Below are 23,369 nucleotides of genomic sequence, written 5' to 3'. Positions count from 1 at the left end.
AACATCAAACTGGGCAATCATATCTGTACACAGGGGAAGCTGATTCATGGCTGGCCAGAAAATGGCAACACAGGCAACCAAATGAAATGGATTATAAAATTTGAATGGTATAACGAATCGAACTTAAACTGTCCCCTAGTGCATTTAATACTGAACTGAGAAATAGTGATCAGATAATGTAGAACTGTACATTATTTTTGCCAAAACAATAGAATATTGACTCATATACAAAAAACTTTTGGAAGAAATAGAAAAATGAAACTACAGATTTTTACCAGATATCATCTAACAAATAGACTTTATAATCAGTGAAACGCATTGACTTTTATTTTAAAGATATTAAGTATTCTCAGATTCATCCTGACTCAATGGTTGAAACTGGTAGCTATGTATAAAGAAAATAATGAACAACTATGTTCCTTATTTTTATTTTTTTAATACATTTTTTTAAAATTTATTATTTATTTATTTATCTTTGGCTGCATTGGGTCTTCATTGCTGCACTTAGGCTTTCCCTAGTTGTGGTGAGGGAGGGCTACCCTTCATTGCGGTGAGTGGGCTTCTCATTACGGTGGCTTCTCTTGTTGTGGAGCACGGGCTCTAGGCACGTGGACTTCAGTAGTTGTGGCATGCGGGCTTAGTTGCTCCACGGCATGTGGGATCTTCCCGGACCAGGGCTCGAACCCGTGTTCCCTGCATTGGCAGGTGGATTCTTAACCACTGCGTGACCAGGGAAGCCCCTGTTCCTTGTTTTTAAAATAATGAATAAAGTAATATGCATCTTAAATTCTTCCAGCTTTGAGTCTATTTGAAATTCATAAAAAATTATATTGGGCAATTTTAACCATATGCAAATACAAGTAAAATAAGACTTCTATAAGATAAACACAAGGATTATAACTGAATTTATAGTTTAAAGAATAAATCAAGTAAAAAAAAGATTTGGAGTTAGGTAGTTAACTTGGTTTAAAGTATGTGTGTGTATGCGTGTGTTTATTTTGCTAGATGCCTATAGTACCTAAAAACAGGGTCATGTCTAAAATAAGCTCATGTAAAAAAACAGTATCGTGAATTTCAAATGATATAATTTGACTGAACAGAGGAATCTATTAACACATAGCATGTTAATATTTCCCTTACATTGAGGTACATGTGGTTTTATTGAGTATATTTACTGTTACAGACATATTTCATTTGTGTGAGGGTGTCAAATATAAATATTAAATTATATTTACTCACATGGTATTCCTCGGGCACTTGGATCTCCTCTGACAGCCAGTTGTGGCACAAAGACTCCCCTATAGCTTGCTAAGCCTTCCTAGCAGGAGCTTCTACCTATGTAGAAGCTATCCATTCTTCCCTCATGTTCAGAGTGCATCATGGTCTAAGGGCTCTCCCAACCTCTCCTATAATCCCATCTCAGCATCTGTGTCTCAGAGGACCCAGACTAATACAGTGTTTTTAGTTTACCTGGCTCTCTTTGGATTTTAATTATGTCAGCCTTATTTCTGTCAACTTCAACAGACTGTAAGTAGTGAGGTGCTCAATAAACGTTTAATGAATTCGTGAATGAATGGATGGCTTTTAAAGCAAGATTCATAGATAATGTAATTTAAATATGATGTGTTTTTTGTCAACTATATGCTGCCTGTTTCCTAAAACGTTTAGACATTTAAGGTTTTAATGATTTTCAAACCTGAATATTGCTTGTTAGTCACCATGGCTAGGACCATATCATTGCATTTTAGTTGTTGACTGTTCATTTACAACCAACTTGTATTTCTGAAACACCTGTAACTGCTACTGGCTGGGAGAAGTGGGGCATAACAAAGATGGATAAACATAGTGCTTGCTCTCAAGATGCTTACTGTCTCAATTGACCAGAGACAAAATTTGCAAACAACCGAAACCAATTAGCAATTAGGCAGACTAAACATGTGTGAGATTTGAGACTGAGAACCTTTTAACATACAGCCAAGAGCGCTCACAGGTAATTGGTCCACTTGCATGCAGAGATAATATGGCTAGGTTCCACAGTTTTCTCAATATAATGAAACTCTACTAGCTGCTCATTTGGTTTCCCAAGATTATGGACTTCGAGTTAGCAACGTAGAATACTTGTGTCCTGAATAGCGAGTGTGGCCTCGGTCATTGACTACCATCCTTGCTATTCAAAGTTTTGTCGACAGACTAGCAGCATTAGCATCATCTTGGACGTTGTCACTAATGCAGAACCTCAGACCTGACTCCAGAAATAATCAGAATCCTCGTCTTTAACAAGTGACACACATGCATGTTAAAGTTTGAAAAGCAATGCCGTGGAGTCTAATGCTTAGACTATTATGTCTCTACGATGAACTTAGATCATGGCAGTCCACAGATTACCAGGAATCTCAGCTTGGGTGGCAAGAGTCTCAACTAAGTATTAGATTCCAAACCTGGTGATCAATACTTCTTCATTAAAAATTAGTTATTTACTTTCTATACTCTGCATTGTTATCAAAAAGATGAAGGTAGCTTACAAAATATATGTAATATAGTACTTTAAAGAGAATAATAATAGCAACAACAAAAATAGTAATGATATTGTTGGAAATAAAGGTAAAGAGAAAATATGATAAGAGAAAGAAGTCATGGGAAAAGGGGGTACACAAAATGAATGCACAGAGATCCAGTGTCCATGTCTTCTTTTGCAATAAAAAAAGATTATTGAAGGCATTGGGAATTATGCTATTCAATACCACCTGTATAATATCCCCATGAGACAGTCTTCCAAAATTTAGTGCCAGGGAAATCTTTGTCTAATTTGAAGAACTGCTGTGCTCCTTTCTTTATGATAATAAAGCTTATATAAGTTACCATGTTTCTTTCTTTCCTTGACTGCCAGGAAGCACAGGGGCAAATTTTATGACAATCATGGAAACTGTTTTAACCTTCACACCTGGACTATTTTCCTTTTCTTTCTTTTAATAGTTAAAACCATTTAATCTTATTGTATATACGTTCTGTATCTTAACTCAGTTCAAGTCAACTTTTGGAAAGGAATTTTGATAATGAATAATGACTTGTATCAACATCTAATCAATCAACATATTTTGTTTCTATTCTGTGAGATGTTAAAAATGATGAACAATGACTTTCCTGCACCACTAAGCAAAATGACTTGCTCACATCCTCTTAACGAAACTCTGATTCAGTTGATTTGAGCATGGAGGGCATGAGCCATAGAAGGTGAGTTCTAATAGAGAGGAAATGATTAAGGAATGATAATGTTGAAAGGTATACATAAAGGAAAGAAACGAGTGACTGTGAAACTGAACAAATTCAGAGAGTCATGTGGTTGTGGATAATACCCACTAGAATCAACCTCTATGGACCAGTTCCCATGATGTGCCGATGTCTAACCGACGGAGGTGGGACATCGGAGTCTGCCATTTTCAGTGTAGACAGGGGCACATCCACCAACAAGATTAGAGTCCTACAAATAGTTGTTTCTCCTGCATAAAGATGTGCTCTTGTGGGTGGCTGTGGCCATGGCCATGGGAAGATGGAATTAGGCTACTGAGTACTGTGCCCAGATGCAGTCCCGTGAATTTTAATACTTGAACATTGCCATTAAAGTTCCATCCATTTAAGCATTTGGGTCTTGATTAAATATAGGCTGTCCGAGCAACAACGTATTTTCACTATTTTTCTGCATTTACTCTTTGGATGAATGAGATGTTTGTGGTAGATTTTGCAGTATGGAGAGGGGATTAAGGTTGAAAAAGCCCGAAGGCTTTGGAGAAAAAAGGAGAGTGGTGAAGGAGGTGGTGTTGTGAGACAGGAGGAGGAGAAACTAGAATTTTCGCTTTGAGTACTTTCTGCCCTTCCAGATCAGAAAGGGTTAGTACGTTTTTCTTATTTATCTATTTCTTATTTATTTGTTTGTTTTTCTTGTTTGCAAGCCGGTTGTCTGTCGGGTGGGCAGAGGATTTTTCAGAAAGAATCTCAACAGCCTCAATACAGATCTACTTCCCATTTATCCGTGTATTTCCTGCTCAGTTCTGTGAGTTAAGCTCTGAGAATCAGTATTAATTTTAGATTTTTTTGCTTGTAGCAAATTGTGTTAAACATTAATGAAATTGAGACTATCTTTTTAAAACCTGTGAATAATTCAGTTCTGCTTTCCCTAGTATTGGCCCTTAAAGAATACTGATTTCAAAATACAACACACATCAAAACTCTGAGTTTATGGTCACATGTGATCTGTGAAAGTGATATATAGCCTCTTCCTGTATACTTTTTATGCGAATAATTACTAGTATGTACAAATAAATATTGAGTAATTTGGCTTTATTTTTTTCTATTACAGTGTAATGATCATTCTTAATTATAGAATTTTAATTAAATGTCAGTATTTTACTAAAGTTCCAGCATTAACATTGTTAATGCATGCTCTATGACATTCAGGCTTCTTGAAAGCTGTAAATAAAACTGTAGGCCAAATCTACATAGAAGTCTTATCACTATTGTTATTTCCACTGTTGAATAATATTTATTTCATAATTGATGGTTGTCAGCTTGTAATTTTTCGCCTTGTTATACCTTGAACGTTTTACGGTTTTCATTAATTTTTGTAGTACTGACACCCCACCCTGTCATTGTATTTGTTAAATGGTGCAATGAAATAAGATGATCTTTATTTAATTATGTCTTATTGGACCAGAGCTTCTCAATCTGGGCTGCACAGTAGAAACACCTGGGGAGCTTTAAAAAATCCAATAGTTCATGCCACACCCCAGATTAATTAAGTCAGAATCTCTGGGGTTTGGACCCAGGTATCAGAATTTTTTAAACTTCCCCAGCTGGTTTGAGAACCAGTGGATGGGGCAGAAAGCACATCTGCTCTGAGCCACTTCTGATGGCCCCAGTAGATTTTGCAGAAGATTCCGTGCCTCGGGCTTCATGCCCATTTGGTGTGTTCCTATCCTGCTTCCTAAAAGCCAATAATAGTTTGAAACAGTGTAGAAAGCGGTGGAAGTATTTTATAAGAAGTTTTACGTAACAAAGTCATTGGGTTATTACACTACATGGAATTCCAAACTTTGAGTCTTTTTGTAGGCATAACTGATTGCATCTGAAGTTCATTATAAGTGCTCTGTTTATGAAATACCCAAATAAGCATTCCATTGAATTAGCATTCAGCACTCCAGTTGAGTCTGCTCTTCAAAGATCCTGTATGTGAACCCACAGGGCAGACATATATATGGGAAAGAAAATAGATGCAGATATATAGATTTATATATAGCACTTTCCTTAAGCCAAGAAGAATTGGTTAGTCTAGGTTGGTGCTGGGAGCCCTCAAATTGGAGGCAGCAGCCTGAACTTCCCCTCTTCCTCTGTGTCTGCTTCTGCCTGAAGATTCTGTCATCTTTATTGTGCAGACAGTTAAAAATGTAAAATCAGGTGAGATTGATTTCTCCTCTCTCCACCGCCCACATTTTTTTTAAGTGCAGAATCTCTGGATAAATCCCTAAGTAAGAAAGTTTAAGTGCCTCCTCTGACAGTTACAAATAATTTTATACAATAGGCAGACAGACAAATTGTACTGATTGTATTTCTTTAAAAAAAAAAAAAAAGGAGAGAGGGAGAGAAAGTCTGGCCTGGAGACTAGAGTAAATCACAAAAGTGATCTCAAGTGAACAGAGATAGATTTCTGGAATACGGTGTGCGGTGAAACCACTGACCTCTTATACACGGGTTCATGTCTTTTTCTATAGAAGCAGATGGGTAATAGCATAATGCCGAAATCATGCTCTACATAATATGGACCTAGTGATTGCAGACCTGATTGCTTGCCATATGGTTGCTGAAGGGATGAAGAGAAAATGGGATGATATGCAAACCCTTAAAAGCAACATTTTTATTGAATGGCCATTACATTAAAACCCAAACTCTGCAAATGAAGGCAAGAACTGTGGTGAATAATGATGAACTAACAAAGCAATAGAAGCAGCAGCAGCACTGTATGGATTTTGTTTTCGATATGCAAACTAAGGACAGACTTATTTTTGTCACTTTGCCTAGCGTTATTATGAGCATTAGGAGGTAAGGTGGTGGGACATGAATGCCTTTAGGGCAGAAATACTGTGTGTGGAGCATTGCTGCATTCACTAGGTCAGAGAGAGAAGAAAATAATCACTTGTCCCAGAGGAACTGAATTTGACTCAGAAGCTACCTGCAGTACGTGGCTAACCTCTGTGAAGTTCAGTATATCAGCAAGAAGCTAGTAGTAAAAACCTGTTTGAGCGTCTAGTGTGATAATGTGAAATGAAGATGCTTGTTTACTTTATGCCTCTGAAAATCCTCATGCAGATTTTGCTGCCGCCTCACTGTTGGCAAACAGGTGTATGGGGTAAGGTGGGCGCCTTTTCCCAGAGCACATTACGGTTTAGCTGAGCAGCTGTGATCTGTTTTGCTCTGAGTTTTGTTTTTAGTGGGTTAGCAGGAACAGATAGATTTTTTTTTCCTTTAAAGAAATGTATTTTATTAGCTTGCTTCAAATTTGCATACACTTCATTTCCTGTCTCCTTAATGAATGTTTTTCAATCATGTAAATATCATAAGAGTTTGCGTTCTTGGAAATGGAACTCAAATACATTAAAGTAAACCTACTAAGAGTGTGTGGAGGGTAATGAGATGAAAGGTAAAAGCTCGGTCCTTCAGTGAGACGAGTGAAACATGCAATTTTATTTTAGCATGTCAGAGCTACTCATCAGGACCAAATAACCAAACGTAGTACATATTATTTTGCTCACAAATCTATGGGGATTTGGGGAATTATATCCCCCAGTGCCTACCTATGAAGGTTTAGTCTTCAAGAAATGTGTGTTTTTAAAAAAGCCCACAAATAGCAACTTGTTATGAATTAACTTCCTTATTAAACTCTATTTTTTTTTCAGTTCCTAAGCGAATATGATTAGCTAGTAGCTGGAGTAGTTGCTTTAGTTTTCCTCACACCTTATTTCTTGTGAACAAGTCTACTGCTTTAATTCATATTTCCAGAAACAGAGAAGTCCCGTGAGTTTTTCATTTCAAGTTGGAAAGGGTTTGGGACCTCTTATAAACATTGTACTTGCCCATTGTTTATAAAAAGTTTATTTGGAGGAAGAGGTTGATGTTGGCTAATATGAGGTCTGAGGATGTTCTTGAATTTACCTTAATTCTTGTCCCAAATTGTAAGTATAATTAAGAGTTGATTTGTTATGTTCGAACTGTTAGATCCACTCTCAAGCTAAGTGATAGCTTAGTTCAGGGGTTCTCAAACTGGAGGGCCAGTTAAAGCACAAATCACTGCATCCTTCCCCAGAGTTTCTGATTCAGTGCATCTCTGTGGGGTGGGTTATAATCGGCATTTCCAACACTTTTCCAGTTCCTGTGGGTGATACTGATCCCTGGGATGACGCTTTGAGAACCATTGGCTATGTTTTTAGCGTCTAGGGTTCATGCAGAAACCTTAGCACCATAAAAAATTACTGATTTGAGGGTGGAAAGAGTTTTGCGAGCCTTCAATTTATTTGATGTTTTAAAAATAACAGCCTGGGGCTTCCCTGGTGGCGCAGTGGTTGGGAGTCCGCCTGCCGGTGCGGGGGACGCGGGTTCGTGCCCCGGTCCGGGAGGATCCCACGTGCCGCGGAGCGACTGGGCCCGTGAGCCATGGCCGCTGGGCCTGCGCGTGCAGAGCCTGTGCTCCGCAACGGGAGAGGCCGCAGCGGTGAGAGGCCCGCGTACCGCAAAAAAAAAAATAACAGCCTGCGCACCTAAGGCAACTAATGAAGCCACGTTGCGCAAGAACAAGGTAACTTTGTCCCAAGTAGGAGTGGAGGTAGAGGTGGAACCACCTTAGCCCCGATGAGCCGGAACTGCCGTCATTTCTTCACTGCTGAAAGCAATCAGCCGGGTCTGCATCCTGTGACAATAGGCATCGCTTAGGTTTGGTAGGAGACCTGTGCGCCTTCGAAATCTCATTTGCTTTTGCTGGAAGAATAAGAATTCCTATAGCAGTGTTCAAAGAACTCCCATCCACTTAAATGAATCCCAGAATTGTTAGGCATTTCATCAGCCTTATTGCTTTTATTACTTTCTGTGGCCTAAAGACATATGACAGGCATAGTATAGTATTTAAGACATTTTATGTATGGCAAAAGAGCTTTTCGCCCCCAGTGATGAGCATTTTCTTCCTGCCTAGAAAGCTGATTTTTATACAGCTTGACTAGTGACATATCTCCTATGTGGAAGAAATAAGTTTTGCATAACTTTTGAGAGCCCAGGCTGACCTATTTAACAGATACCCGGTGCTACATAATGTATTTAGGTCAAGTATTGTGTTCGAGCTCCTCAACACTCTTGTACCAGGCTTGCTCTCCGTGAAAACCTCAGGTATATCACAGATACAGATATAGGCCAAGGGATGTTGCCTGATACCAAAATGTAATAAATCTCTGTATAACGTAATTATCATGTCACCCAATCCTACCACCGGAGTTAAAAAAGAATCTAAGATTTTAATGAAATATCAGCCCTACTGCTTTTACTTGAAGGCATTCACAATGCTGCTATTAACACGGTGCTGTGACTGGGAACCTGGAAAGCATCAGTGCAGTTAAAATGCTTTTGAATGTCATTACTATTTGGAATACTTTTCTTTAAAAATTAAAAGAAAATGGTGGTCTGCTATCATTTCGAGGTAACTTTTTACCGAAGTGAAATGATTAAGTTTTGACACATGTCTCTCAGGGTTGGGTTTTTTTTCCTAGCAGAGATTTCTCAGGTAAAGGTTGAAGCCTGAAAATGGGCAGTACCATTATCCTAATATGTTGGAAGATGAATCCATCCATCTTATAACAATACCTCATTGCCTCCAAGGATCTTGAATTGTATAAAAGTACATGTGAATTTGAAATGAGATGTTGAGAAAAGGCAATTCAAAAATTATTCTAAGCTAGCTTTTAACATGTATTTATCTAATACATTTGTTCCCCCTGTAAAAATGGAGAACGTTGATTTTTTTTTTTTTTTATAGAATATGTGCTAATGATATCCTTTTTCTTGTACTCACGCCCCAATTCCTCTCCTTCAGGATACCTAAACAAATGTTTTGAGCTTCAGGTCAACCATATCTGGAAGGGATAAGAAGAAAAGCCTTCTAATTTAATTCTTTAGCTTTGGTATGTAGTACACTATTATTCCCATTTTCTTGCTTACAAACTAAGATCCACTTGCCTGTGAGTATAAATCCACTGTCTACTGTAGGTTAGAAATCAGCTGTACTGCCTCATCGTGTACTTATATTTTGGCTGCAGTACCCAGGCTGTAAAATCAGTGGGTCGCAACCCTGGCTGCACATTAGAGTCACCTAGGGAGCTTTTGAAAAAAAAAAATACCAGTGCCTGGGCCCCACCCCAGCCCATTAACTCAGAATCTCTGGGGATGGGGTCTGGGCAAGAATTTTCTTTTAAAGCTCCCCAGGTGATGCTAATGGTGCAGCCAGGGTTGAGAACCACTGTTTAAAATTAAACAACATATGAGATCGCCTTTGTCTATAGGAATCACGTTTTCAGCATTCCCATCTCTAGTCACAAGTTGCTCCTCTTAAACAAATGAATATTGATTTTACACGTGGAGGGAAAGAGAATCCATGTTATGAAATTCCTTTTTGTAACCTACTTACATAGAGAAGAAGGCACTCGACTGAGGCTTGAGAGCAGAAGCTCTGACCAAGGGTTATGAATGTGAAAACGATGACGGCACTGGATAGCTTCCCTGTGCCTTTGATTTAGAACGAGAACTGGTGAGACAGGGTGTGAATGCACAAAGCCAGGCAAGGTACTCACCCACTCTCTGCCCTCATCATCACCTATAAAATGGTGATAGGAATAGGGTGGCTATGAAAGTTAAATTAAAAATATTATGTATTGGGCTTCCCTGGTGGTGCAGTGGTTGAGAGTCCGCCTGCCGATGCAGGGGACGCGGGTTCGTGCCCCGGTCAGGGAGGAACCCACATGCCGCGGAGCGTCTGGGCCTGTGAGCCATGGCCGCTGAGCCTGCGCGTCCAGAGCCTGTGCTCCGCAACGGGAGAGGCCACGACAGTGAGAGGCCCGCGTACCGCAAAAAAATAAAAAATAAAAAAAAATTATGTATTGACATACCGAAGGCATGAAATAGGTGTTTTAAAATAAAGAATTAAGGATCAGAGTTTCTGCTTTTGGCCAAATGATGAAGCAGTAAATTTGTCTCTCATTACTTTTGTTCTGTCTACCAAAGGGATGGATCAAAATGGCTATCAGTATTATGCACCTTAAAACCAAATGTAAGCGACCTTTAAATGAGCTGTTATTTGGATTATTTGGGTATCTCGATTACCACAGCTACTTGAAAAATGAATTCCTCTTCTTCACTTTCCCCTTTCTTGGACTATTTTTCCTAGATGGATATGATGTTAATACAGCTCATTATTATATTGCAATAATTGTGGGAGAAGACCTTTTTGGGAATAGCGCACATGTGCCAGAGTTTTACTTTGTGAATAGTGGTCGTGGCCTAGTGAATGAGGGATTTTATGTGAGATGTGGTTAGTGTACTTAATCCCATCCACTGCTGCTGCTCATCTTACCTTGGTTTTGGAAACCTCTACATTTGTTTTTGTTCATCTTCCAGAAAGTAAATACATATTTACTCTGTGTATTTTTTCTTTAGTATGATTTTTTTTGTTATTGTAATTATTTGAAAACATCATTTATCACGCCTAACCATTAACAATTTATTGCTTGCATATTTTACTTAGCTGGTAATTTATCATCTTTTGAAAGTTCTAGTAAATTTACTGGCACTTTCAAAATAAAAGAAATCTAGCAAATTTTCTTGACCTTATTACGTTATCAGTTTTGTGTATGTGTGTGCATGCGTGAACTTCAACTTTTACATGGTTTATTTCTAATGTCCTGGTCTATAGTCCACCAGTGAATTGGTAGATTTATTATTTTTAAAAATGCACTTAAATGGCATGTACCATTGTTTTCTTTAAAGAAGGAGATTTAACTTTCTTTTATAATCATGACAAGATTTTTACAAATACAGACGCTTTTAATCATTTCATTTAGGTAATTTACAGTAATAATCTCCTTTACGCTATAATCTTACAATTTGGAGGAGAGAGCTGCAGTTAAGTGAAATGGGTACTTTTGGACTCGGGCATTCAAAAGCATTTCCTAAATATAGAACTTGCTTTTGTTTTTATGTAACTGTTAAAATGACCCCAGTCTGAGAATCTATATATTAATTTATATGACGCTATTGCATTAAACCTTCCATGCTCAAAGGAGAAAAAAACCCCTTAGAGGAGAAAAATCATTCCCTGTGGTGCTCCTTCCTGCTCATCTCTTTGTCCCATTCCCAAGGCTGCCTCTAGGAGTCTTCATTTTGATTAACAGCCTTTCTTAGGAAGTGGGAGGCAGAGACTAAGATGCTAAACTCTCTCTGAAGTGTGTGCTAAATGATTCACAACAGTGTGAACGAATCAATTTCTGCAAGCATTCCCAACCTTTTAAATATGTATTCTGCCAAATCTTTGTTGGATTACATTCAATTAAAAAAGCACCTTTCTCCCCGGCACCTCTTTCCACACAACCCACAAGCATGCAAGTACTCCTTTGTGTGTTGGCTTCATTTTACTTGCCCCAGAGACAGTGTTTTGGAGAAGCATCTAATACCAGTTTGTCTTTATATTTAAATGTCTTAAGGTCTGCCTCTTTTATTTTTATCATTGCTATTACTATTGGGGTTCATTTTAGTGGCCCTGGATATTTATTTTAAGAAACTGCCAGAAATTAGAGAAAATGAGTTTGGGCTCATCCCTGTTGGTGCACAAATATGTGTGATGCTGAAGAGGAATTACCTTATCCCAAATGGAAGTGAAATATCTTTTTCTGAGTATTTCTTCATTACTTAGAGGGAAAATAAGTTAGCAACAAATTGATAGTTTACACTTAGCCAATTGTGCATTTAGGCAAAGGTTACTCGGTTTTTAAATGCATCACTGTAAAGGGTGAGAGTCCATTCTCGAAACTAACCTGAGACCCAAGTCTCATCTCCAAATGGCTTGATCTAATTGAAGGGCCACTGTCTATTTAGGGGCAGTTGGAGGCTGTATTTCAAGGCAGTAACAACAACACTCAGGTGTTGTCTGTTATTCTGACTGGTTGATGTCCTCCCCCCATATCGGAGTACCTTTCAAGATAGGCATTATGGTTTTTGTTTTTGTTTTTTGTTTTTTTGTGGTACGCGGGCCTCTCACTGTTGTGGCCTCTCCCGTTGCGGAGCACAGGCTCCGGATGCGCAGGCTCAGCGGCCATGGCTCACGGGCCCAGCCGCTCCGCGGCACGTGGGATCCTCCCGCACCGGGGCACGAACCCGTGTCCCCTGCATCGGCAGGCGGACTCTCAACCACTGCGCCACCAGGGAAGCCCGGCATTATGGTTTTAAAGCAAGGATTTGGTGATTCCTTGTGTGTAAGTTAGGAACAGTCCAGCCTACCATAACCCAGTCATCTAGGCTAGAAAAGAGGTTTAGTAGAAGAGAGATTATAAACGATATGCAAAGATGGTTCAAAGACTAGTGTGAGATCACTAGAGCTGAGGCTTTCAAGGTCTGGTCTGCAGACACCAGCATCAGAATCACCCATAGTACTTATTAAACAGAGATTCCTGGCCTGTCCTCAGACCTACTGTATCTAAGATGCCTGGGGTGAGACCCAGGAATCTGTATGTTCACCAGGCTCCCCAGGTTAAGTTTTTTCAAGGTTGAGAACACTGCTGTCACATTTTCACATTCTCTTTGACTTCTCTATTAATTTTTGCGAATAATCATCCAATCCCATTGCACAAGCAGGATACTCATTCTGAGAATATATTTGTTAACAAATATATGGTAGGAAGAGAAGATGGGCGATCAGGTAGCTAGCAATATTGGAAAAGAGGGAGAAAGATTGAATATTAGATACAAATTATTTTAAAGAAATTACTCATGAAAACGAAAGGATACTCACTAAGAAAAGAAAATATAACCATATCAGCTTGTGAAGTTTTGTGCACTGAGCCTGATAATTTTCATATTCTCCTCTGGGTCGTCCTCGCCCCACTCCTCCCTCAGTATAAAACTATTGTAAGCTGTCTTAGAATTTATGCTCTGAAAGTTATTGAAGAAAAGTTTTCTTTTTGTGGCAAGTAATCATCATATTAAGTAGCACCAGGGATTTTTGAAAGATGACTCAGAAACTCTCACCTAGACACAAACAAACAATTATTAATGTGCCTAATTGGTGTAATGGAGAATATCAATGCATTGTATAAGAATACAAGATACAGTGGTATTTATGGTGGAGTGCAACATAAATCTGGTTATATTTTGAAAAGAAACCGGAAAGCTTGTTGGTTTCCCAGTATTATAAAGTTTTCTTTTTTTCATTTCACAGCTTACATACGTGTAAATTTAGGGTTTGTTTTTTGCAGACAGCAGGGATGTTTCCCATTGGATGAGAAATGGAACTTAATGATTGACTAAGCTGTGAAGCTCTGTTGGGGTTAGAAGGGAAAGTCTGAGTTGCTGGTGGGTTACTATCATAAGAGAGTATTCTGTTTTTTCCACATCCACCCAAGGTGAAGCCTTCTTTGTCTCTCTCATGCAGACTACTGTGGTCAAATTATAAACTTCCCCCATCAATTCCATACAAATTCCATTCTTTGAACAATAAAAGCCAAGAAGCCCAGAAAAACAAACTCATATCTAGGTGGCCTCCATGTATACCCTGGTTGCTTTTCCTGTGCACTGATTATTTTCTGGGTGAGTCCGGGTGAAGTTGCTGTCACTAACCTGTTAACTCATGTTAACAGCATGAATCATTCTTCCCCTAAGGGAGAGGAAGACAGTGTAGGCTCAGATTGCCTCCTCTTGGGTCGGGTTTCCTAGCAGCAGAGCCTGAGACAAGGAGGCACTGAAGAGGAGAAAGGAGTGAGGACACAGGACAGGGCACGTGGCTTCAGCTAAAGGGTCACTTCAACTTACCCCACAAAGCTGATGTCCCTCAAGTCGAAGGAGCTGGCTTTTGTACTCCTATGTCAGGCAGTCCTTGTATGGGATGATGGGGAGGGAGTTTGAACCTCTCTGGTGAAGTGGATCCTGTAGGCTGAGGACAGTTCCGCAGAAAAGGGGGCAGCTGAGGGGCTTGAGCAGCCAACACTCCCAGCAACTGGAAGAGGGCTGCCTCTGGGGGGACAGGGGTCTGGGTGGAGTACCAACAGCATCCACCTTTTGCCTCTTGTTTCTCACCTTTCCGATTCCTGCTCTACTCTGCCTTCATCTCAGAAACCATCCGAGACTCCTCACTGCCCAGAAAACACACTCCCAATTTTCCATTGTTCCCATCTTTTTTATCTCCAATCTTTGCCTCACTGCTCTTGCTACTCTCCCTCGGTAAACAATTCACCTTGTCCTGTACATTTTCATGAGTCCCTTCCCTTCCTCTCTACCTGACATATCTCCTTGCTCATCCCTTCATCTCCAATGCTTTCTTATTTATACCTAGAACTTAGAGTCAGCAGAACAAGCGAGTTCCCGTTCGAATACATTTTTGTTTGGGTAAATTATTTTACCTCTTGGAATCTTGAGTTCTTCACCTCTACAAGGGGCTGTTCAGTTCATAAATTCACATGCGATGTTGCATTTTAAAGCTTTATAGGATTCTCACCATAGTACCCACATATAAAGGGATCTACCCACAAAGACACTGTGCTCCCTTTATTTTATGAACCTTTTTGATTTATTGTGTCAACTGTTTGGCATTTATCATAACTACACTTGAATTATGATGCGACATTATCTTTGGCACACCATCTTCTTAACTAGACTGTGGGCTTTCCCAAAGGCAGGTACCATTGCTTAACCATCCCAAAGGCAGGTACCATTGCTGGCTAATACAGGGGGGTCTTCCCTGGAGGTTTGTAAATTAGCATGCTTGTTAATGGCAACTTGTATCTGGACCATAAAAGTATAGAAAGCAAGAGAGTTTCAGGCCTAGATGATTATAGTTGAAAAATCCAAGTAGGTTTAGGTTTATGGTTCAAACAGAAACTTAGAAGCTGATTGTGGTATATAATGAACAGTGATGAAAAGCTCACTAGAAAAGGGAACGTTTTATGGAAGCAAGGGACCGCTAATACAAATATGTGTAAGAAATGAATGGTTCTAGTAACCAATATATTAGGCAGGAGGTTCCAAAAAAGTCATCTCCCAGTTATATTTGCTCTCTTCACATTTATCAAATTGCAGCCAAGTAAAATATGCTTTTAAAAACATTTTCAATTTCCTTAGACACTTTGAGTTGGTATTATACACCCTTCTTTCAAAACTGGAATATTTAGTTAAGATATCTGATTGGAACTATATGCCAAAATGATTAGAATCAGTAGGTTAATTATAAAAGGCAATGTTATTAGGAGTTATTATTTATTCTGTTCTTTGTGGCTAGAGTTTCTTTTCTTAAGTGTATTCCATCATGCCCTAAAGGTATTTATAGACAAAACTTCTTAGCAAGTCTGACTTTCATGATTTCACTCCATGCACTGGGCTTGTACAAGTGGCTATTGAATACCAGCCAAGATGATTCACTTTTTATCACAAGATGGAAAACTTCTTTCAGTATGGTTCTATCTTGAAATATCTGTTTTCTGCTACTGGTAAAATACCAGTGACATATGAGGTAGTAAGCATTCATTGAACACTTTTAATATAAGTAGTTCAAGATTTTGAAAATCTGAAACTTGGGATGGTGCTGGAAAAAAAACAAGTGGATCATATTACAATAAACTAAACTTACTCATTTCTCTTCTTTACCTCCCACCATAACTCTAAATACAGAGATGGGGGAGAAAAAGAAATTGTGAAAGCCCTAGGGGAATGCCTCATTAGCCTGACTGTTTCTACTATACTTGGCATTTATCTCCTTTTAAAACAATCCATGGTTTATGTGTGCTTCTCAGCTGAAACTTAGAAGATAAGAAAAGATAGAATATTTGGAATGTCATACACAAGGAAGCGTTTCTGTCAAACACATTATTGAAGCTGGAAAGAAATGAAATTGAAACAAAGAACACCTGCTACTTTAACTCACTTAAAAAAAACATAACGTTCTTTACTGGCTGACTGGAAATATTGTATTTTCAGAGAATAGAAAGTGCTAATCTAAATGGGAGAAAAATGTAATGATTTACTATGCAATGAAATGAAATCAGAAATATTTTAAATTGGGTATTTCAGTTTGTGGAAGGATAGGTAGTTTGTATAAAAATGGTTTTACTCATCAGGTGGTGAATATTTCTCACAGATTGCCATAAGGAGAATAAAATCAGCTTGTCACTAAAGTTTTTTTTTTTTATTGACATCTTTAGCTTGTCTTCATGCCAGTAATTAAATTGCTAATTATGTGTTTCTGTTACTGTGGTCATGCTTTTATTACATAATTGCTTCAAGTTTTGCTCAAATCACTAACAATATTTATTTAACCTTTTTGTGCATTAGATAAATTTTAATATATAAAAGCTTTGGAACTAGTTCATTGACTCTGTTTTGATTAGCAAAATCAAAGGAATTCTAACCTTTCTTATAGTTGCATGGGTTGGGTCACATTTTCAATGAGATTGCTGATAATTATTAATTCAAGCAGTAGCAATCATTGAAAGACCAATTGAAATAGAAGAGAAAAAAATACAAAGAAAACTTTTCAAAAACCCAGTGCCCATTCCAGAAAAATTAAATGGTCTTTCTTGCAGCAATCAGAAATATAAAATTAATAATTTGATCCTTCATATGTGCCCAGAGTTTTCCAAAAAATATTTGATTAAATTATGGCTAATTCAGTTACCAAACTTCCCCTCCCCTTTTGAATGTAGGCATAATTTTTTGTCAGTGTTTCAATGTATTCATAATTTTTTCCCATTTGTTTGTTTTATGCAAACCATAAGAGACATTTTCTCGGTGAAGATTGCCTCTTTATTTTATTTTGAAATATTTGTGTATTTATTTCATTAAATGAGATAATGCTTTTTTTTATTAACATAATTTCCAGTACATTAAACATATTTCTCCACAGACAGAAGAGTGGAATCAAATTAAATGACAGCTAAATCACTTGCAGCAATTTCAACTGTTAAAAGAAATAAGTGTCTCTGTTTTCTTTGTGATCACAAGATGTGCTGTAAAGGGAAATGAAATACTAAAGAAAGAAGGGAAAACATAAAGAAATAATGACTGACTTATTGCAGTACTACCACTGAGAGAAGAAAAATTCACTACGAATAAAAGGAAAAATAATCTAGTGGATTTGAAAGTTACCAAAATTCATTTCTTATTGATGAGTTCAGTGGAAGCCTAATACTAAGTAAACTGATGAAAAAAAGTCAATGCGATAAACTATGAATGATGAAAGTTGAAATAAATACTTTGCGTATGGAGGACCATTATTCTAAATGCCTTTAATTTTTTAATAATTCATGTCATTATGTTTATAAAAAAGGAGGAATTATTGCTTGGTGGACTCAAAAGGCATGTAAAAAGCGTCTACAAGAATCTCATATTTAGTAATAAGGCCAAATGATATTGATGACCTTATAGTTTTTAGTATCATGTCCTGACTTCGGCAGAAGTGCATTAGGGGTCATACACTACCAAATGTAAAATAGCTAGCTAGTGGGAAGCAGCCGCATAGCACAGGGAGATCAGCTCGGTGCTTTGTGACCACCTAGAGGGGTGGGATAGGGAGGGTGGGAGGGAGACGCAAGAGGGAGGGGATATGGGGATATATGTATATGTATAGCTGATTGACTTTGTTATAAGGCAGAAACTAACACACCATTGTAAAGCAATTATACTCCAATGAAGATGTTAACAAAAAAAGAAAAAGAGGAAGTGCATTAGGGGAGGTGAACCTTACTTTTAAAAAATGGTGCTGATAAATGATATTGGTGCATGTGTACAGCATACTTTCTCCATCAGGGATAAACTGTTTTCCAAAAAGACAATTAATTTTTGGAAAGAACAGAACTCAGTATACATATTATGTGTATGTAGGTATATACTATGCTTGTGAACATTCTAGGGAAAACAGTGGCACTTTTCAACAAAATTCAGTGTTGTCACACCCATAAGCGTATGCATACATAAGCATGTGTGTCTGTGTGTGTGTTTTTTTATGCCGGCCAAGATGTCAATGTGTTCAAATCAGAGCATAGAGGTTACCTGAATCTGTGTATTTGCAGGTGGACTTATTCGCTCATTTTCTCTCTTTTCACACATCACATCATTAAAAAAAAAAAAAACTAGTTAATTTAATCGATTCAGTCAGAAGGCAGTCAATTCAGTATGGGGGGAAAAAAATCACTGGAGTTACTTTTCCTGAATTGACTTTGACTGAATTAACCTTCTAATACAGTTAATTTTGAAGCCCTCTCTTCTCACACTCCTATCTTTCTCTCGTCTTTGTGTCCCCCAGTCAGTTTGTACCCTAACCCTTCACCCTCTCTCTTGCCCTTTACTCCTCCCCTCTTTCTTCCTTCTGGCTTTCCTCTTCCTCCTTCCCTCGGTCTTATTGAGAAGCCTTTCCCACCTACCCCCTGCCCTCTCTCCCCTCCCACCACACACAGCTTCCCTTGACCCACTGGGGGGAAATATACACATTCTAAAGCTAGTTTTTCTTTTTTTGAATTACAGAGATTTGAGACTATCGCTTTGCAGAAAACATCTGGCTGCCGGTCTAGAATATGACTCAAGGTAATAATTGTGATTTTTCCACTTTTAGAGGCCTCTACTTCCCAAAGGTTCTCGGGTCCCCACTCAGTGTAAACTTTCCCTCCATCCCTGGATTGTTTGCTTCTCAATCCGGCACCCTTTTGAGGGTGTGTAGGAGCTACAGGGCAAGTAGTGTTCTGAGGGGTAGGGGAGGACTGGCCTGGGGAGAGGGCTTTGTCGATGTTCAGGAATCCTTTTGTGTGCCCACTTTGGAAATACTTCCTCTTATCTTTCATTTAGAATGCAGGGGATAAGGCAAAGGTGCAGGCCACATGCAAGAGATTTGAATTATGCATTAAGCTGATAATGCCCAGAATGCAAGCTTATGTCAATAAATAGCTAGGCTGGTAGGAGGAAGGAGGTCACTTTACCTGCGCTGAGGGTACCACATAGGGAGAGCTCTAGAGGGGGCCTGGGTGAAGGGTGAAAAGGAGTTCACATGCTTTTAGCTTGCTCCGATGAAGAAGCAAGAGTAAGTTAATATTGAAATTATTGTCTAATGCTTATTTACTTTTAAGTTGCTTTAACCAGGATAACAGGACCGTTTCCAGTGAGGGCCCTGTGTGTGCAAGGCTGCGTTTGTGGCAGTGTTAGCGCTTCTGTGGAACGTTATGTAAGGTTTCTCTGTCTAAGGGAGGAATTCATTTGGATCCTTTAATGGGACCTTTAAAAAGGCAAGATTGTTCACGATGGCATTTGACAAAATACATAATATAGAATAAAATGCTCAGGGTTTTGTTTCAGCAGGTACCCCTTCCTGATTAATATGTAGCAGAAAAGCAAGAGAAGTTAAGCTATGGAAGAAGCAGGAGGATTAAAAGAATGCTATAAATTATCTCCCTGACCCATGATACAGTACTACCCAATGTTGACGGAAATGGATTCTTTAATCTTTGCATTACTTCTCGTGGTTTAGTAAAATGCATCCATGGATGTGACCATTTTCTACTATGAGAAATTAGCTGTGTGTGCACACACACATGCACGCATGTGATTTTTAAAAAGTATTTAGTTATATCTCCCAAGTAAATGGAAAGTGTCTGGGAGTAGGGACCATAGGACGTGAACAACTGAACCTTTGCCTCTTTCCTCACCAACAAAAGAAGAAATTACATGTGCATTTCATCATTTTCCTAGTTTTCGACAGCAATTTGCAGCTCCAGGTTCTGCAAATCAGAAGCTGGCGCTTAGTCTCTGTAGCTGTGAATGCATTTGTGAGGCCGGTTCTATGTGCACACACGCATATACACACCAACAAATTAAAAATGGATCTGGGAAAACACCCTTCTCCTCAGAGAGTCATATCAAGCAGTGTTTAAATTAAATAATTTGCAGAGTGTGGGGAATAAAGCTTTCGTAGCAGTATCTGGAGGTTATCGTCCCTTGGGAAATTCCTGCCATTCAGTCCAATCTGGTGCATGCCAATGAGACGCACAGGCTGCATACACACAGTGGCAGATAGATTTTATTTTACATCTAAATTATATTCATTTCTTTGGGTTATCTGCCATTTTGTGTTGCTGTTGAGGAAAAATTAAAAAAAGGAGACAAACCTCTTGTTGAGGTCATTAAGATCCAAACAAAAGTGAGGAAGGGTTATTAGTGAGCGGAATGAGGGGAGGTTGACTTCTTCTGGAGGAAAGCCAGTTTGCCCACAGCTCCTGGGGGAGCATGGCTGTGATCTGGAGAACATTCCAGTGCAGGTCAGTGTTTGACATTGCTCCCGGGACCATTGACTGATGGCAGGAGAGGAGACATTGCTGTGATGAGGTAATGTGAGTGGGTAAACCACAAGTAGAAGAAATCAGTTGATTTCTTGCTACTGATCCTGCTCAACCAGTATGTAATCTGAACTGGACGTTAAGAAGAAGTTTACCAGTTAGAACCTCACACCGTGTCTCTAGTTAACTCATTTCTCTCCCGTCAGATGTTTTCTAGCCTAATCAGCACACCTATCCAACCTGTGGAAAAGAAAGGCCAGTCACAATGAGGGTGGTGAAGGAAATGTTTATCAGGAGAGGAGAGAAAGACAGAGCCAGAGAGAGAGAGAAGGGAGAAAAAATATCTGCCTACCTATGTCCAGGGAACTAAAAAATACTGGTTATGAAAATTAGGGTATTTTCAAGTGAAAATAGTAATTTTCCCCAGGCCTAAGATTATTTTTGTATCCTTTAGACTTCCAGTTTCCTCCCTTAAATAAATAGTTGCATATTACTAGTAGGCTGTGTAGAAGCTGGGAGTTAAATTCCCAGTGAATCCCATGTTCTGGCTCGTTGTGTTTCTTTGACGAAAATACTGGTGTTACTTTGCTAGTGCTGCCATAACAAAATACCACACAACTGCGTGGCTTCAACAATGAAGATTTAGTTTCTCACTAGTTCTGGAGGCTGGAGATCTGAGATCAAGGAGTTGCCAGGCTTGCTTTCTTCTGAGGTCTCCCTCCTTGGCTTACAGATGGCCGTCTCCTCCCTGTGTCCTCACGTGATTGTCCCTCTGCTCGTGCATGTGTCTCTTTGTGTCTAAAATTTTAAGTTCACATACTTTTGATGCAGAAATTCCATTTCTAATTTATACTGCAAAAAACTTCAAATAAATGAAGATACATATATACATCTTACATATATATCATAAATATATATTACATATTTTTTTGTAAAACTAATAAGTTAGGAACAATAGTAAAAGCACAGTAAAGGCTACAATGTTTATGATTATTTATACTATGGAATACTATATAGCTATAAAAAACATTAAGAGAAATAGTTTTAGATAAACCTAGATATAAATCAGAATAACATAAAGTGAAAAAGTCAATTCACAGAACAATATGTGTAGTCCAATTTTGATTATGTAAAATACAGACAGAAATAAATTCAAAATGAATACGTAAAGGATGAGAGGCTCAAAAGGGCGACATAGGAAGATTCTGAACTCACCTCCTCCCATGGACACACTGAGTTTACAGCTACCTATGGTACAATTTCCTCTTAAAAAATCCCTATAGCCTGGCCGAGTGACGTTACACATTGGGCAAATGAGAAGAAAACCACATTAAAGAGGGTAGAAGAGGCTGGGACACAATCTTGCCATAAACAGCACGGTAAAGACTGTAAAATAAAGACTGTAGAGACACATCTATATTTAACAGTAAATAACTCTGTGAGAGCAGCTATTGAAAGATAACAGGAGCATTCTTTCATGTTTTTATTTGCATTGATATGTAGTATGTTGATTTTTAGCCATAAACATATATTTCTTCTTCATTTATATTTTTATAAAGTGACCCCCTAAAGTTACTGAAAATATTATTGACTTGAAAAATTTTACATTCATAGATAAAAAGATATACATGAATAAAAAGATGGGTTACAGACAGTGGCTTTACAGGTAATAGGTTTTCTTTAAGCTTTTTCATATTTTATTCACCAAATATTCCATAGTGAGTACCCATTGCTCCACCCAAAATGTACTGAATAAAAATCCCAAAGATTGGGACCCAGAGATCTGCATGTTACAAAGCTCCTGAGATAAGTCTGGTAGTCGGCTAGGTTGAAAAGAACCTGCAAAGGTTACACATCTCCAGATGATTTCAAGGCAACATTAGAATTTAAATGTGCTTAGATAGAGTGATTTCACTTAGATTTTGCTTCCAGGTAAATTCTGGAGAACGTAATTGTTTCCTTTACATTTCGTGAATTCTGATTCAGCTGCTTTTTGGCTTCCAGGTTCTCTGTCTACTGTGGTGATGCTATTATCTGGTGAGTTTTCCACACTTGTTGAATATCTTACACCTCATGCTGCTATTTATATTAACTGCATATGGTTGGTGCTCTAATTCTAAACTCAACACTTCTGAGTATGTATTTAATTGCTTACGGAATAACCAGTGGGGTGGGTTTTAGAAAACTCGTTCTCTGTGTCTTCTTTTCTTTTACCTCTTCTTATATTCTTTCTTGTTTGGGATATGTCACCTTTTCAGGTTATTGAGCTCTTAGAAAAGAGACATGACTACATTTCATATATGAGCACCTTCTTTTCTTGTATCTCTCATTGGAAAGGAAGGACCAGATGTGTGTGTTTTTAAAAGAACCTTGACTTAATCTACATAACTTTGAACAATCATGTCTGCCTGCCGTCATGTCTTTCTGATACGCCAGTATGCACACCAAATGTTTGTCCACTTAACAACGAGACACTTATTTTTGTATTCCCAGACCTATTGATGTTTGCTTAGAATGCAGTTTCCTCCTGTCTGAACTGTGGAGTAAGATCCATTTTCCCTTGTCTGCTCAATAGTTCTATACTGACCCATTTTGCCTTTTGCCCCTTATGTATTTCTTATCTTGGAGGTCAAATTAAGGCTGGACCGTTATATCCCCCAATGGCTACTAAAGCAATGCTGTTTGGAGAAAAGTATAACTTTGTGGCTTGTCTGTATCTTGAGGGTCTTTTTCACATTCCAAATTTCAGAAGCTCGATGAAGCTGGAGTTCC

General features: G+C 38.5%; 1 long non-coding RNA gene across 1 annotated transcript in view; it reads left to right on the top strand.

Annotated features, from left to right (window-relative positions):
• Positions 1 to 22,635, top strand: part of LOC125960764 (uncharacterized) — a 220,515-nt gene extending 197,880 nt beyond the window's left edge. The window contains exons 2-3 of the long non-coding RNA XR_007470773.1: positions 18,799 to 18,858; positions 22,602 to 22,635. This is a non-coding gene — a long non-coding RNA (uncharacterized LOC125960764). The remainder of the gene's footprint in view (positions 1 to 18,798; positions 18,859 to 22,601) is intronic.
• The last annotated feature ends 734 nt before the right edge of the window (positions 22,636 to 23,369 follow it).

This window comes from Orcinus orca, chromosome 13 (genome assembly GCF_937001465.1).
Source record: "Orcinus orca chromosome 13, mOrcOrc1.1, whole genome shotgun sequence".
Taxonomy (NCBI): Eukaryota; Metazoa; Chordata; class Mammalia; order Artiodactyla; family Delphinidae; genus Orcinus; species Orcinus orca.
The sequence above is the reverse complement of the archived record's forward strand: the minus strand, read 5'-3'. Positions and strand labels throughout refer to the sequence as shown.